The sequence below is a fragment of the Amblyomma americanum genome, chromosome 6 (assembly GCF_052857255.1).
Source record: "Amblyomma americanum isolate KBUSLIRL-KWMA chromosome 6, ASM5285725v1, whole genome shotgun sequence".
Lineage (NCBI taxonomy): Eukaryota > Metazoa > Arthropoda > Arachnida > Ixodida > Ixodidae > Amblyomma > Amblyomma americanum.
The window spans coordinates 71,995,241-72,010,884 of NC_135502.1; positions in this window are offsets into that span (position 1 = coordinate 71,995,241).

Below are 15,644 nucleotides of genomic sequence, written 5' to 3' on the forward strand. Positions count from 1 at the left end.
TCATCAGGCAACAAACGCTTTCTTTGTGAAAGTCTAATGGCGTATTAATGCAAGCTTTCTTGCGCCTCTAAAACGAAAAGCATGTTTGAATGGGTGATTCGGATTCAGGCTCTGAGGTCTGAATAGACCATGACGGTTCAGGCTCCGTTGCAAATTTGGAGAGCTGTTCCGGATCACTCATTTAAATACACCACAAAAAATAGCTTACTTCTCCACCCGCGAGATTTTTTTGTCAGCTGGTTTCAATTCCGTTTACGACGTTCTAGCTAACTCTGGTGCTCATTTTAGAGGAAGGGCAAATTATCAGAAAGCTATGAAAATTTTATTATATGGGAAACTTGCGCTGAAGTTTGTGGTGGCGATTGCAGCGCCATAACACACTGCCTAGCGACAAGAGCAAGCAGTTTTGGGTAGTACTCTTAGAACTTTCCCGCGCCAACTTCAGGCGCTTATTGGCGTGAGCCTCCGCGCTCTGTCGAAGGCGCACGTGCCGTGCGTCAGCTATCTGGGCTACGCCGAGAGAAGCTAGCCAAACGCGGGTATATAATCGCGCAGAATGTGTTCTCGTGTTTGCAGCGGCCCAAGAGGCCGACAAAAGCACTATTGAGTCACCGAATGGAACAATTGCAGTGCCATCTTGGCAGCGCAGGTTCCCCATGGGAAAGAGTATTCAAGTGCAGCCCCTGCGTAAAATTCTGCGCCTCTAAAATCCTTTTTTTATCTATTTGAACTGCGCATACTGTCTTCAGTCAATTCTAGGTCCGTACGGCCCAGCACAACTTCACATGACCGAGCTGGTGTTCGCGAAATGTGGCATGCGATCGATGAGGCAATGACTTGATAAGGGCAGAGAAACCAGCGTCCGGGAGATAAAGGCGAGAGCACTGCTGGGGCGCGGTCACGCTATCGGTGTCCAGCATGAGCCGCCGAGATGTGTACACGGAAGACGGGGCGGCACCTTACCAGGAAGAAGACACACGGTGAAAGCGGCTTCTCCGGAGATGAAAAAGGTGTTTGGCGTGCTACTCGAGCAGCCTGGTTTCCTGTACAGCTTCGATCCCTCTTTCTTTATCTGTGCTTCTTCGTACGATTCGCGCCTCAGTGCGTTTGTTTTTCCAAGCTTAGTTATTAGCGCCTATTTTATTGTAGTCTGACCATTGCGCTCTCGAGAGCCTAGACCGCATCCATTCCTACGACAATACGTTTCCTGCTGTGCCCCTTCGAAAGCGTTGCTTTGGACAGGATTGGATTGGAAAACGTTATAAACCGGTGTCTTTTGTGCTGACTCTGGGTGTGCCACTAGTAGCGTGAGGCCATGGCTCGCGGACCCCGTTTTCTTGAAGGCGAGGCCTTCATGATAATGACCTTAAAAATATCAAAGAAAGACCGTGTTTTAGCAATGTTGTGGATAAGGTTGCTTGCTTAATCGTAAACCAAAAATAAAGCAACGAACAAAGTCTATATGGCGCAATGACACCTGAAACTGTATATATATCAGAACACAGCATGAAGCAGCTCTCTTTCGGGGGAATTACGTACCCACACAAGGAATACAGTTCATCACATTTCTTTAAAACACAAAGCATTGAGGAAAACACCATTAAACACCATTGTTACTCAGGCGTGCATCTAGAAACCCATTTAACAAAAGAGTCAAGATAGACGACCTTCAAGGATTGTCATGCATGTTGTACCATGTAACTTGATCCGAGCTTTGCAGAAGTGAGGTGTCGTGTCGGCACCGAAATACTCGCAAACAATTTGCCGTCGCCTTTCTTAAACAATATCCTTCGTTGTTTTTTTGTATTTATATATATTATGAAAAAAGTACCTTGAGATTCTGAGAGCACAGTGAAATTAGAAAAGACGAAGTCGTTGCAGAAAGCTGAAATGCATAGTTCAGTGCTCCATCCAATGCACTGCCGGCGCACTCGCTGGATAGAAGGGTATGCAAATTCAGTGCCTTCATTCTCGCTTCTTAATATTTTCGCGTTAAATTTAAGGTTATGCGGCACGCTTTATTTATTTATTTTTTATTTTTTGCTGTGCAAGCAAGTTCTATCAAACAGCACAATGAACCGGTTAAGTCCGGGGTCGAACAATGGCGCGGCCATTGGCCACTTCTCACAATCTGTGCGCTCGATCGCTGTATCCCTCCAGTTTCTGAGAGAAAACCAAGTTTTAGCTCATTAGAAGGATAAATATATTTACGTTTGAACGTTGTGTGCTGCTAACAGCAATAATTTTTGGTACGAATGCAGTGAGGAACAATACCATTATGGATTATTGCTGTTATAGATTATCGCAGTGAGGAAAAAATATTTTGATTAAAACGACACTTTTGTTCGACTTGCCTGCTTTCATGATGCGTGTGGGAAAACTACTGCACCAAAAAGAGGGAGAGGGCTGCTTCTGCAGCTATATAATGAAACGCTAGTTTCTATAGGTTCAGAGTAGCTTTTGCCTCTAGTAGAAAGTTATTAAGAACCGGCGCTCTAAAAACGGCGAAAAATGACAAAAATATACATATTGCAGGCTCGATAGCGTCCCGTCTAATTTGTAAAACATATACGTATTTGCCACATTTGTGCGATCTGCTCATTTTCTTAAATGTGCAGCACTTCTTTTAAATGCACTTAGCAGTTAATTAGTTCGCGTTGCTCAAAGTTAACCGTCGTCGTGAAAACGGAAGTCTCATTCTCACAGGCCAAACCTCCGTGAGTCGCGTTTTCGCGATGGTAATGGCATTCAGAGTAATAAAATGTAATGCCATTTGTTTTAAATACCCCGATGCCCTTTCTTGGTTGCGAAAGTAATCTTTAGGTGCTCTCTACGGCGTGTACATTATGCCAACGTAAGTGGTTACATTCACCGTCGTTCTTTGGCTACTCTTCCCGCACTATTTGGTACCGATCAGTCCTGACCCCTGGCAAGAATTAAGCGAAATTCTCAATTTTTTTTATTTGGCTATTTCTGTAAACGTCTGTGCATTGCCAAAAATAAAAGGGCGTGTATGTGCGCGCCAGCAATAACTTATGGCTTTCGCAACAGTGCATTCGCGAATTCAGTGACGCGGAAACTGTGGTGCTTCCCAATCCTCCAGTTCACTTTTTCAATATGATGGCTTCCTGTATGAGGAGGTCGAAATTTGTGATTAATTGTACGCTCGTCATAAGCCGTTCTGAAATACTAGTTTCAAGCTTGATACAACACCAACACACAAGAGACGCAGTACTAAATCGCCTTTTCCTTTTATAACGTACTGTACTTGAATGGATGATGGATTATGATGCTGTTTAACGAAGAGAAAGCTGCCGCAAATACGCGATGCTTACACATCTCCTGCACCACACGGCATTTAGGAGTTGTCCTGAACATTCGATGGAACGATAAGAATTGCATATGAGAACACAAGATATGCACGCATCCCTTGCACCACACTACTTTTCGCTCTACGTAGGCTCCGTCTGATCATTCATATTATGGAGAAAAGAAAGAGGAAACACTCAAGGCCAAGACGTCTGTTTATTTGCACAACAGCTTCTTTATTCTGCCTTAAATATCTTGTTGGGCCGTATTCACGGAAAGTATTTGTTTCCATTATGTGTTTTTCTACGCAATTACCTCCAGGTTATTTATCAACTTTATTTTGGCATTCTGAAAACAAGCGCTGAAATATTTAAACTTAATTTGCAAACATCCCCTTTTACACCGCCCAGAAAAGAGCAAATTTCATTCATTGGATGTCCTTCAGAAGACTGCTTCAAGATAAAAAAGTGGAAAAATATTGCTGGAGCAACAAAACAAATATTTAATTTCTCTGGGATTTGATATTTTAGCTGTATCCTCTCTGTCATTGCCAGTATGTTTATTTAGTGTTGCGGTGTTCATGCTGAGCGCGTGCTTCACCTCAGGTTGAGCTAGAAATGCACTGCAGCACAGATATCATGCTCTTCGAAAACCACCAAACCGATGTGATCCGTTCGACTTCTGGTGCGTCTCGAGAGGAAGTTCGTTTCGGCCATTAATTTTGTTTACTATATTCTAAAATCGCACACAGTGTGGTTTTCAAATCAGCTACATGTTTTTTGATGTCCGGTTTGCTTCCGAGTGAGAATGCTAATATATTTGTGACCACTATTTTCAATTCAGAAACTCAAGTTCTTTCGTGCACAGCCTCTCACTGTACTATCAAATCCTGCTTTTGTTACTTCAGAACCTAATCAAGAATCACTAAGATAAATTTCTCATTCCACCAAGCATTTACGAAATAAAACTCTTGATAAATGCCAGACGACGATTTGCGCTGTTTCATGTCAAGTGAAACTTAGACGCTACACTGACAGTCCACAAAAGCAAACGAGAGATGATAAAGCTTCGCTTTCTGAGGTAACAGACTTAACGCGGTGTAGAGTCATAAAGACTTATGCCTGTAGTGAAAGGGGAGAGAAATGGGAGAGGCTTTTGCCCTGCAGTGGATGTAGTCAGGCTGATGATGATGATGATGATAAAAGCTTAAAGCTTAAAACTGCTCCGTCAATAGGCTTTTTTTTTCGGTAACTAAGCAGCAGCGCATACATGGCAGCATTAGGCAGATATAACAGCCCTCTTGAGCCCATAGTTAGCGCAGCATAATGTCACAGATTTTCTGACTAGACTAGGTGCTCAGAGGGCAGGTGGTGCGGCTACTACGGAGCTTCTTCCGCGGTCTGAATGAGGCTGAGCACTTTCTCTATATTTATTTACTCGCACAATGGCCTCGATAAGTAAATGACCACTCGCTGAATCGCAAAGAACCGACACCAATAACATGTGCTTCGTTTGCGGCTCAGCCAGACAGCGAAAACAAAAAGAAATGAGCACTCTTCTTAAACACACTGGCAAACAAACACTCACGGAACAATTAAGCTGGCTTTTGGAAAGAGCATGGCGCTAACAACAGGATGAAGGAAAGACGGGGGTCTGAAGAAGTACAACGCAATTCTTCTTCCACCCCTGTCAGCACTTGTCCTCAAGACGGGACACTAACTTCTGAAAATGCGCACCGTAGCTATACAATGAAACAAGGAATACGTCTTCGGAAAACATTCCTCGCACCCGTCTGTAATGAATGAGAACCTCTTTCCACTAAGGATTCTCCAACTAATTGCGACTGCGTCACAGTGCCTCAGTGATCATCTTCGTGATGTGCGCATTTTTCATAACTTCGAGACATTCGGTTACCAGTGCGATGCGTTACAAAATGAAGAAAGGTTAACTTGCTTTCTAGTTAGCGCTCAAGTTATTCGGATCCGTGCCCCCCTGCTATATAGTTTGCGTTTTCTTCCTACTTCGCCTTGCTTAAGCTCCAACGATCAAATGTGTACCTAAATTTTTGCAAAGCGTTCTGATTCCTCTGTGCGAGGTGGCACTTGAATTCAGAATAAATGGCTGCGATTTTCCGCGATCCTTTCTTTTTGCTGCATAGCCACTGAATTCTTGAGCGCAGAGAGTCGCATTTTCTTTGTTTCTATGATTTGTTCAGAGGTCGGGCTCACCGCCCTTCGCAGTGATTTATCGCGCAATTATCGCCAGCGCATTAAAAGCTGTACAAGCGCGCGCTAAAAAAGGTGCTCTATGACCTGCTAGGTAGCCACTGCTCGTTTCGATTCAGCCTATGGGTTAAAAAAGGAAAGTTAAAAAAAGCAAAATTGTAAGTCTCTGCACCGCATCCCTTGCAAATTGTTCCTTTTGAAGAGGCGGTAGAATGCGAAATAAACTAGCATTATTACAGTATTCTCTCGTTTGTTCTCTTATTCGAGTTCGTTATATTCAAGTTAATGCTACTTAAACACGATATTTGTGGCCTGGTAAGACCACTTACTGACGGCGCAGCCGAGATTCACGTGTACTCGTTCATATGCGCCAGCTGTTGTTTGTACACTACATGCACATTTTTAACCAGAGTAACCTTTCGCTGTAACATACGTTTGTTCGAGGTCGTTAATACGCGCTTGCAACAGGAACAATATGGGTTGGTCGTGCTAAAAAAAATTACCGCCTTGACTCAAGTAACCATCCAGATACGTTGTAGGCTGTTCTGTAGCAGAGCGTTGAGTAGATCAGGAAGTTTTTGGCGATAATGCCACCGCAGCTGGCACAGGACACTCCGAATTGGGTAGATAATGCGGAGGCCTTGTCCCTGCACTGGGCGTAGTTAAGCTCCTGCTGATGATGATTTTCTGGACAGGATTTTCTTATGTCTTCTGGGGATGCATATTTGCTCTCTTCGTAACAACAATGTGGCAGAGAGAAATGGCGCTTGTCAGTGTCTTCACCTTTCTTTCGTCTTTGGTAGCGGTGCACCCTATCAATGAAGCCAAAAATTGCTAAAGAGCAAGCGAAAATCTCTTTCGTTTACACCTCCTCCATGGTGGCTGTTCAGTCGAGAGACTCGTAACCTTTTCTGAAAAATACACTGTGCCAGGTGCCTCATGAAAGCGGAGTTCTTGTCGTAGATAAGAAGCCCGTATTTACGAAGCGTGGGAGTGTTTCTTGGAGAGAAAGCATGTCTCATTTGGACCTGCTCGCAGTGCCGAGTGAGATCGGCAACAACTGACCGCCCCCACTACGGTATTCAAGCTGCATTTTAAGTGTGCGCCACGATGTTAATTTTAGAGGTTAGATGTTATATCAATAATTACCGTAGAAAGTTACTATTACTTTGAGATATGCTCTATATTCGCCGTACATTAATACCTGCCCTCTCTAGGGTATATTTCCACACAGTCAACGGCATGAAAAAGACTCTTAGGTGAGAAAAAGATAAAGTACCAAAATAAATGCAAAATTTAAGAAAGCGGAGGTAAAGCTTTATCACAAAATCAAATTGCCAGCATCAAACTTCGGTTGCAGCGCCAGGGTTTGATAAAAATGAAAAAGGTAAAAGTATATGGCATAAAAAAGAGCAGCGTAGGAAAGATGTGCGGGAGGAAATGAATGATGTACTGTACATTATTACCGTTCATCCGCAATAATACACCAAGTAGATGCTCTCTAGTTGAATAAAATATTAAAGAGAAATGTCAGCTGAGTAAACGGCTGGTCGAGGCTCTCTGGTTATTCAAGAATTTAAAAACAAACGAGTTGGCATCGCGTGAAAAGGATGGCAATGTGCAAGGCCAACTGAAACTCGGAAACCTAAGTGAACAGAACAACATTAAAAAAGGAGGCCCTAACCTATGATCACTCCCAAGGGCTTCCCCAAGGACTAGCTGACGCGCGGGAACAAAAGTTATATCCACCCCTTTGCCGCACAGAGAAGACGCACTCGCAGCCTACACCATTGCCTCCAATCTACAGGGGAACAAAACTCATTTCGCAATGGAATTCCTGCGCAGTGCGCCCTTTTCTTTCCTTGCAACGTTTCTTAGTTTGCTTTATCGCAGGAGCGCAGCAAGATACGGTAGAGCGTGCCTGTGCGCTTTATCGTGGTCATTTATCAGCGCCTTGTTTGGTAAAGACCTGGTGCTCTTCATTCTTTCTGCTTTGAAGCTGCGTTTTCTGGGCGCCTTTTCTTTTGGCAGAACTCAGCTTTCTGTTGCTTCATTTCTGCAGCTCCTATCTTTTCGCGAGACTCAATGGCTGTCTTGAGGCACACACGAAGATAAGAGTGGTTTGAGAAAGGATGCCGCTTTTTCGGAGAGCGGTTCCTCCTACGTCTCCGTTTGCCTCTTGTGCTTCCGGATCTGCCTCCGTTTCAGCAAGAATCGAAGATATAAAAGGCAAACGCGGTGGAATTGGTGCACGATTGGTGGAAACGGGTACGCTACAGCGAATGGAATCGGTCTCGGACTTCGCCTGGCTGCACACAGTTATTGGTTTCGCGTTTACGTTCAGCATTCGCCCCTCTCTATTCAACCTCCTCGCTTCCTGTCTGGTATTTTCTCTTCATTTTTTGCAACTTCACTGTTTCCTTTCTTTTCCAACCTGTCGCCAGAGTGGTGTCAGTGAATCGCGCTCTTTCAGGTGATCTTCGGGCGTGCAGAAGAGCTGGATATGTCCTCAACGCTTCTTCACCTCAGTGTCGCACTGAAAGTAGGCGGCTTCCTGATTCCTACTTACTCGAAACAGAACGTGTACAAACGAGCCCGACGAGGCCCGGCTATGCTGCAAACATGTTTTCAACGAAATCGTGTTCGTAACCAGATTAAGGTAAAAAAAAGTTCTGCGTTGCTCCCTTAGTTTTTCTCTTGCCAGTGACTGTTCAAAACGGCGCATACCTAATTGTAATTTCCGGTTCCTTTACTTCATGTGCGTGCGTAGATTCTTCGTTATGTCCTGGGATAAAGATCATACTGAAATGTTGAAGGCAAGGTGCATTCTCCGCGAAACACGGCGCTGGCAGCTATACGTGTACGAGCCGCTTTAAACGTTAAAGACGACAGAAATAAACGCTGCAACAAATTTTTCCGCACTTGTGCAAAGTACCACGCAAGAAAAGCAGTATTGCCACAAAAAGCTGTTCGTCAACGATTGCACCTAAAACGCCGGAAAACCGGACTGCTTTTTTTTGTGCGTGTGTGAAACTGTTCAAATTATAATATGGCGCAAACAAAAGTGCAGTGCTTTAACTTTTTGCTTCATTGGCACAGAACAAAAAATGTTTAACGCTGATTATTTTGCATTAGCCGGGGTTTCCTTTCATATGAGAAATAAGCGGGATCATCTGGCTTCCAAGAAAACATCCAAACTTCAACGCGTCGAGGGAACTGTCAAAAGATCATTCGACGCTGCACGCATTTTTAACACCTTGCGTTAACTTGGTGCTTAACTTCGTGACCTACTGAGGCAATATGCACGAGCATTGACACACGTATAAACGTTGCCTCTCGCTTGGCCAGAATGCGTGCATGACGTGACCGGGCGAGCTCGCCATAGCTCTAAGCAGTTTTTCAGCGCGGCGAGCGGAGTAAACATGAGCCACATGAGCAAGGGGTTGCTAGGAAACGTAATCGAGGGCAAGGTATTTATACGTACATAAAAATTCTCCGCGTAATCGCCGGAATCTCGCTGCGCCGCGAGCTTCAATGGGTCACCCCGAAAACACAGGCCATAATATTACGGAGAGTACTCCACAAGTAGTCATTACCCCATTCTCCTTGCGGGCTGCCTTGTCGTGCAGTATTTTCTTATACTTGACTGTGGCTCCAAACTTTGCAAGCGACTCGTACTGCGTCATGCATCAAGTACTAAGAGGCTGATGCTGGTAGCCCTGCATACTAGTACATATAATTGCAGTTTTTGGTTTATGGGGATTTAACGTCCCAAAACGGCTCAGGCTATGAGGGACGCCGTAGTGAAGGGCTTCAGAAATTTCGAAAGCCTGGGGTTATTTAACGTGCACCGACATCGCACAGTATACGGGCCCCTTGAATTTCGCCTCCATCGAAATTCGACTGCCGTGGCCGGGATCAAACCCGCGTCTTTCGGGTCAGCAGCCGAGCGGCATAACCACTGAGCCGCCGCGGCGGAATATTGACAGTTTTTAAAAAAAGTACCTAGTAATCTTAAAGTAATCGGGTCATCCACGCAACCGTTCACGTAAATACTGCTGTTTTTTGTGGGGTTGTTTGAGAGACTCTCCGCATTGATTACGATTTTCTGCGAATGTTTATGGTTGTTTTATGGTGTTTAACGTCCGAAAGCGACACAGGCTAATGTTTCTCCGCATGTTGTGAAAATCAGTCCTCGACACACCGAGGCCTGTTCACCGGAAGAAAGCTGGTTTAAGCAAGTAAACTAGTTGCGGCATATGATGTGCATAAATTACACAAAAATGCTTGTAGATACGTTTCCTACGTAGCTATCACAAGCTGCCTGAATGATTGTGTTTTTCCGATGATCTGCATATTCTGGTGGGATCGAACACCTGTCCCGATGGCCGCATGTCGATTCCAGTGCACTCTGCATTGCAAGTGCAATTAAGGAATCGCACGTGGTAAAAACTGACCTGATGCATTCCTATACAGTCACCGCCTCTCTCTGTTCCTTCACCAGGTTCTTTATTCCTTCCTTCATGGCACCGTTCGGGTGTCCAACGTGAAGGAGAAATTTAGTGCGCCTTTAATTTCTCATATCCAATTATTCTTAACGCTCTTCTGATACGACGGACATACGATAATTTAGAATCAACAATAAAATTCTGATTACGCTCAATGGATGTCTCTTTTGGCACTGGGAATTAAATAACAGAACATATAAAGAATGCGCAGCGATCATATCATGTTATGAGGCAAATCTCCGCTAGCACTTTTGGTTGTGCAATTTACATTCACACTGACTACCTTTCAATTGCGTCTTGGAATTGGATTTCGCCATGGCTCCTGGTGGGTGGACGCTTCGGAAGTGTATACCCTCCAACCCATATCTATATATGTGGGTTGGAAGAAGCCCTCTGGAGAGTGGATGTGTGCAGGTGGATGTGGGGTGAAGGCTGGCGGGTGAGAGATGAATTTTCACCGGTGGGAGCTTGAAGGCGCACTCTCATGAGGAGGCACCTTGCGGGCCAGCAGACTGTCCGGGAGGCACAACTTTACAGGTACAAATGCTGATGCAGGCGGACATCTCGTACCGTACTCATCTCTTAGTGATTTCAGACGCCTGCCTGTGGCTAAAATACATGACGTACTAAGTACAGTACTAAGTACAGTCACCGAGACTAAGGAGCACAGTGTATGTCTTATTTTAATTCGTAGTTTTCATCAATAGGATTTTAATAAAGCAAAAAAAAAACAACCACACGCTGTTGGGGCGATTCGAGCCCACGACCTCCGAATTTCGCGTCCGTTGCTCTAACAACCGAGCCACGGTGGCGGCTCTACAAACTTCTGCTTTCGGGGCAGCTGGTGAACACTCATATTTCGGTTATACCACACGTAAATACCCGCGAAAGCAAAACATTGGACAGCCGCCGCCATAGCTCAGTTGGTAGAGCACCGGACGCAAAATTCCGAGGTCATGGGTTCGGATTCTACCGGCAGCATGGGTTTTTTCTACAGTTATTAAAATCCCTTTAATGAAAACTGCCAATTAAAGAATAAAGAGATCCCCTGTGCTACATGATTTCGGTGGCTGTTGGCCTCCGTCATGCATCTCTAACGAGCACTTCCTTCCATTCCTTAGCCTGTGGCAAAAATAGATAGTTGTTCTCAGAACCTTTGCCCCCCTGTGCTCTGCAGGACAAATTACTTATGTTTTAGTAACATTAGGCTCTCATTTTGTCTGCTATACTTTAATCATCTGCACTTCCGCGAGGACGCTTTTGAAGCTCCCCGCTAGAAATTACGCAAAACAAACAATCAAAATGCGCAGTCGTTTCTGCATTACATCACATAGCGGGAGAACAAATAGAAAACTGTGGTTTATTTCCTCTTGAGGTAAAGCTTGCATCAGTAGATGTCAAGTTCGATGGCACACATTGAGTGATGCGTTAAGATGGTATTGATATACGGGTCATAAATAAGGCATTATTTACAAGTTAGCTGAGGTAAGTAAGCAGCCACTAAGCAGAAAGCAGGATCCATCATTATCATCAGCCTAATAAATTTCACTGCAGGACAAATGCATCTTACATATACGTCCGAGAAAACCCTTTTTGTGTGTGTGTTTTGTGCAAAGTGTCGCCACCTCATCCCTATAGATTTCAAAAACTCATCCGTTCACGTGACTCTGACACCATTGCTTAGTTTGCTCTCTTGGAATGCACTCAGTTGCCCTTAACGACCATCGCTTGCCTTGAATTCGCATTATATACCCTGCCCATTTATTCTTCATAATTTCGACTACGACATCGTGAACTCTTGTTTCTTTCCTGACCCATTTTTCTCTCGCTCTGTCTCTCGACGTTGCACCTATCATTTTCATCTCCATAGCTCGCTGCGCTGCCCGCAATTTAAGCTCAACCTTTTTTGTTAGCTTCTGCGTTTCTGCCCCATTAGTACCAGTAAGATACAACTGCTATATACTATCCTCTTGAGGGGAATTGCTGAATTTGTTATTCATCACCTAAGAAGGCCTGCCAATTGAACTGCACCCATTGTTGCTCTTCTGATAAATAACTTTCCTGGTCTGGACATGCGGTCACTGCCTGCCCTATGTAGATGTAATCCTTTAATACTTCCGATGCTTCGCAGCTTACCTCAAGCGGTTGTTCTCTTCTGAGGTTGTTTAAAATTGCTTTAGATTTCTTAACATAATTTTTTACGCCAACCGTTCTGCTTTGCCTGTCTAGGGCATTGATCACACTTTGCACTTCGGCAATTCAGATGGTGCCCTACAGGAATTATATCAGGCAATCGAAGAGGACATTCTCCTGCAGCGGACGTGGTCAGGCTCATGGTGCTGATGACTGTGATGCAAGGAATTAATCTGAGAAAGTGTCACCGATGCGCTGGGAATGCCAACGAACAGCCTATTACTACATTGACGCAGGTACGTTTGTGTCTGGAAAGTTTTTCCGGATGCAGCAGAAAGAAAGGGCCTAATGTTACTCATGGTGAATATAGAACAGTATGGTGTTTTGATAGCAGCATGAAAATGTTGAAATACATTCTTGCTTCATGTGAGTAGAAAATGGACAAAAAAAGGCAATATACCGCATAAGCCTGTCGAAATAAATGTATTCATTCCCAGACCGGCCTAGGTAACGGGGTCATTGATGGCACACTCTCAATCGAGAGCACTGAATTCCCGTTCCAAATGTTCGTTATGACTCCGGCCCACTTTCATAATAGTAGGTCTATTATAACTTTAATACCGTTGCTTCTATTAACACTCCCTTTGACTAACAGGCGAAAATAAACGTTTTGTGCCGCACAAAGGTTGCTTAGATTAACTCGGAGGGAGGCCCCGATAATGCTCACGTTCTGTAGCAGTTGGTTTCTTTACCTATTTTTTTACAGTGATAGCTCTTAAAAGGGTACAGACACAAAGTGTTTTGATGTGCGTTATATTGCTTTTTAAAGACATTTAGCATTCATGAAAACATTCCGCCAACACCAGTGCGCAGATAAATGATTAATTACAAACCTTTCTGCACCTGCAGTTTTCATCTCAGTGATGACAGCGCTGAACAGCACCTTCACGTCGCTGTCGACCAGCCAACCTGGACTACCCCTACACTGATGACGCTGGCGTCGCCTGCAAGCACTGGCTCTTCCTTCGGACTACTTGATTCCGTGACGTAACAAAAGTTGGGGCTGGTGCACCTTGACTTTACTCGATGCTTGCAGAAATGCCGTGCGTCTTCTAGGACAACGTACGAGATCATATTAAATTATGTTCGACTCTACGCCTGTGACTGAAACTTGCTACAAGGCTTCTACTCACGCCCATAAAACAATGTATGTCGTCTGTTTCCCATCAAAAGTTTGTGTCTGTGTGCGCCTTTAAGGCCACGCTTCTTGTTAGTGTCGCGCCGTCGATGATGACCTAGCACGCAGTGCGAGGAGAAACGGGGAGAGGGAAGTGTAACGCGCCACATAGTTTTACTACAGCGTAATGACGTCGCACATGACGTCCTGACAACGCGCCACACTATTTGATCCTAACACAATGTCGTCACGGGACACAAAGGCAAACCACACACACTCCATAAAAGCCCGGCGCCATCTTTGCTTCTACAAACGTTGGTTGCCCGCTCTACATATGTGAATAAGGGCCCTTGGGTCACCTTGCCCGACGCTGGCACAATCGAACGCACTGGTACAACAGAACTCACTGGCACAACAGATCTGGCAGTCCCTGCACCACAGTTACTAAACACCCCGACTGGCATCCGCCTTTGGCACCACCATATAGCTGCAGCTGCGATTCGCATCACCACAAAGGTAAACAACAGGTGAATTTTCTCCTCTAGACTTAAATTCTTAAGCAACAAAGTGAAGTGATATGACTGCCTGATCAGTCAAACGAGACGGTTGGTTCGCTTTGAAGAGGGTAAAATTGAGAAGCAAAATATTAAACTGATACTGGAGTGTTACAAGTCTACCTCAATACGCGAGGCCCCACCTTATGATCGGACTTATGATCTTGCAGCTGCATTGAAAAGCTTTGAGGCCTCGCTAGTAACTTATGCTACTCTTATCAGAAACATCAGTTCTACGTTCTATTTCGTTACTTATTTCTTTTGGGGGACGGCGCCAATCAAGAGAGAAAGAGAGAAAAAAATGAAGTAAACGGGACGTGGAATTTAAGAAGCGGGCTGAAATGTGTCGCCACTCCAACTTTTGGGTATATATGCACTATCAAAAATAGCCATTACTTCCAGCATAGTGCAGCAGTTGCGGGGTGATACTTCGATACTTCCAGACACTGAAAAAAATAAAGACTATGCAGTTCCAAAAGCTTTCCAATTCTTACTCGACCGTGCCATCTGGATTGGGACTAGGCTTTAAGCATGGCGATCTGGGAAAAAAAGCTCATTTGCATACTCCATCGAACGGTCCCAGTCGATTTGCCCGCGTACGTAGCCGTGCCGCCCAACCGTTTGCCCTCGTAAGCTCGATTAACCGAGCGGCGGAAGTGGCTTTGCGAGACCACGGTTGCTTGTGTTCGGTTTTACGGCCATCAGCAAAGATGCAAAGTCGAGCATTCCTGCCATCGGCGCGCAAGTATTTCAGAAGGCACGTCAGCACATTTAGAAAGGAAATGCGCACGCACCGGCACTCTGCCATTTCAGAAGCACGAGAGATAATGTTGTTCAATGCTGACGAGGTCCCTGTTTACAAAACAAGCAAAAGATTAAAACTGACGTCGATGCAGCCTGACAAGCACTGTGCCTCTTCAGTTCACTTGAGGTACTCTCTCTGCGGCCGACGTTATCTTGCCGACGCAACCTTTTCGCGTCTTAGCGTCCCTCCATAATGTTGTGACCCCCCCCCCCCAACTATAATGACGTTTTTATATCTATATTCAATCCCGAAGCGGCGAATCGTCGATAGCCCAGAAATATCCCCACTGCTTTAATCTTTTCATAAATAAAAGTTCTTAGTTGAATATTGTTCTTAAGATGCTTTTCACGAGCAATGCAAAGAACGTCATTACTGCTTAAGCGCGACGAATATTTTTCTGCACCATGCATAAAGATTGTGAACCGCATGTCCTTGTATCCGTTCAGTACCTGATATCAAGCAACAAGCTGCTTTGCCGCCGCCAAAAGTTACTCTCAATACAAGAATGTCCAGCATCTACATTCGTGTTACACACATGGCTCTTGAATAGCCCAGGGGATAGGTGCCCTGGTCGTTGCTGCAAAATGTGCAGCCGTCAAGGCGAAGACACTGTGGCTAACTTTTTCTGCGGGTGCTGGAATCACATTTTTCTGCACTGTCACTGAGGTAACAGAAGAGGTCCGTTGAGATAGTTGGTGCCTACTGAGTGGCTTCGATGTGGTAAATAGGACGCAAAAAACACAAGATAAAAAAACGTTTTACAGACGAGACAACGCCATTGGGATGCTTTCTCAGTTGATTTCGTTTTTCGAAAAACGCAGGTCGGGCGTTATAAAGGAGTATTTTTTCCTCCGTACACTCGCATTCTGGAAGCAGATGTCAGTCCAACAATATCACTTGATTCGCCGCAAAAATCAAAGCAACCTGATGTCG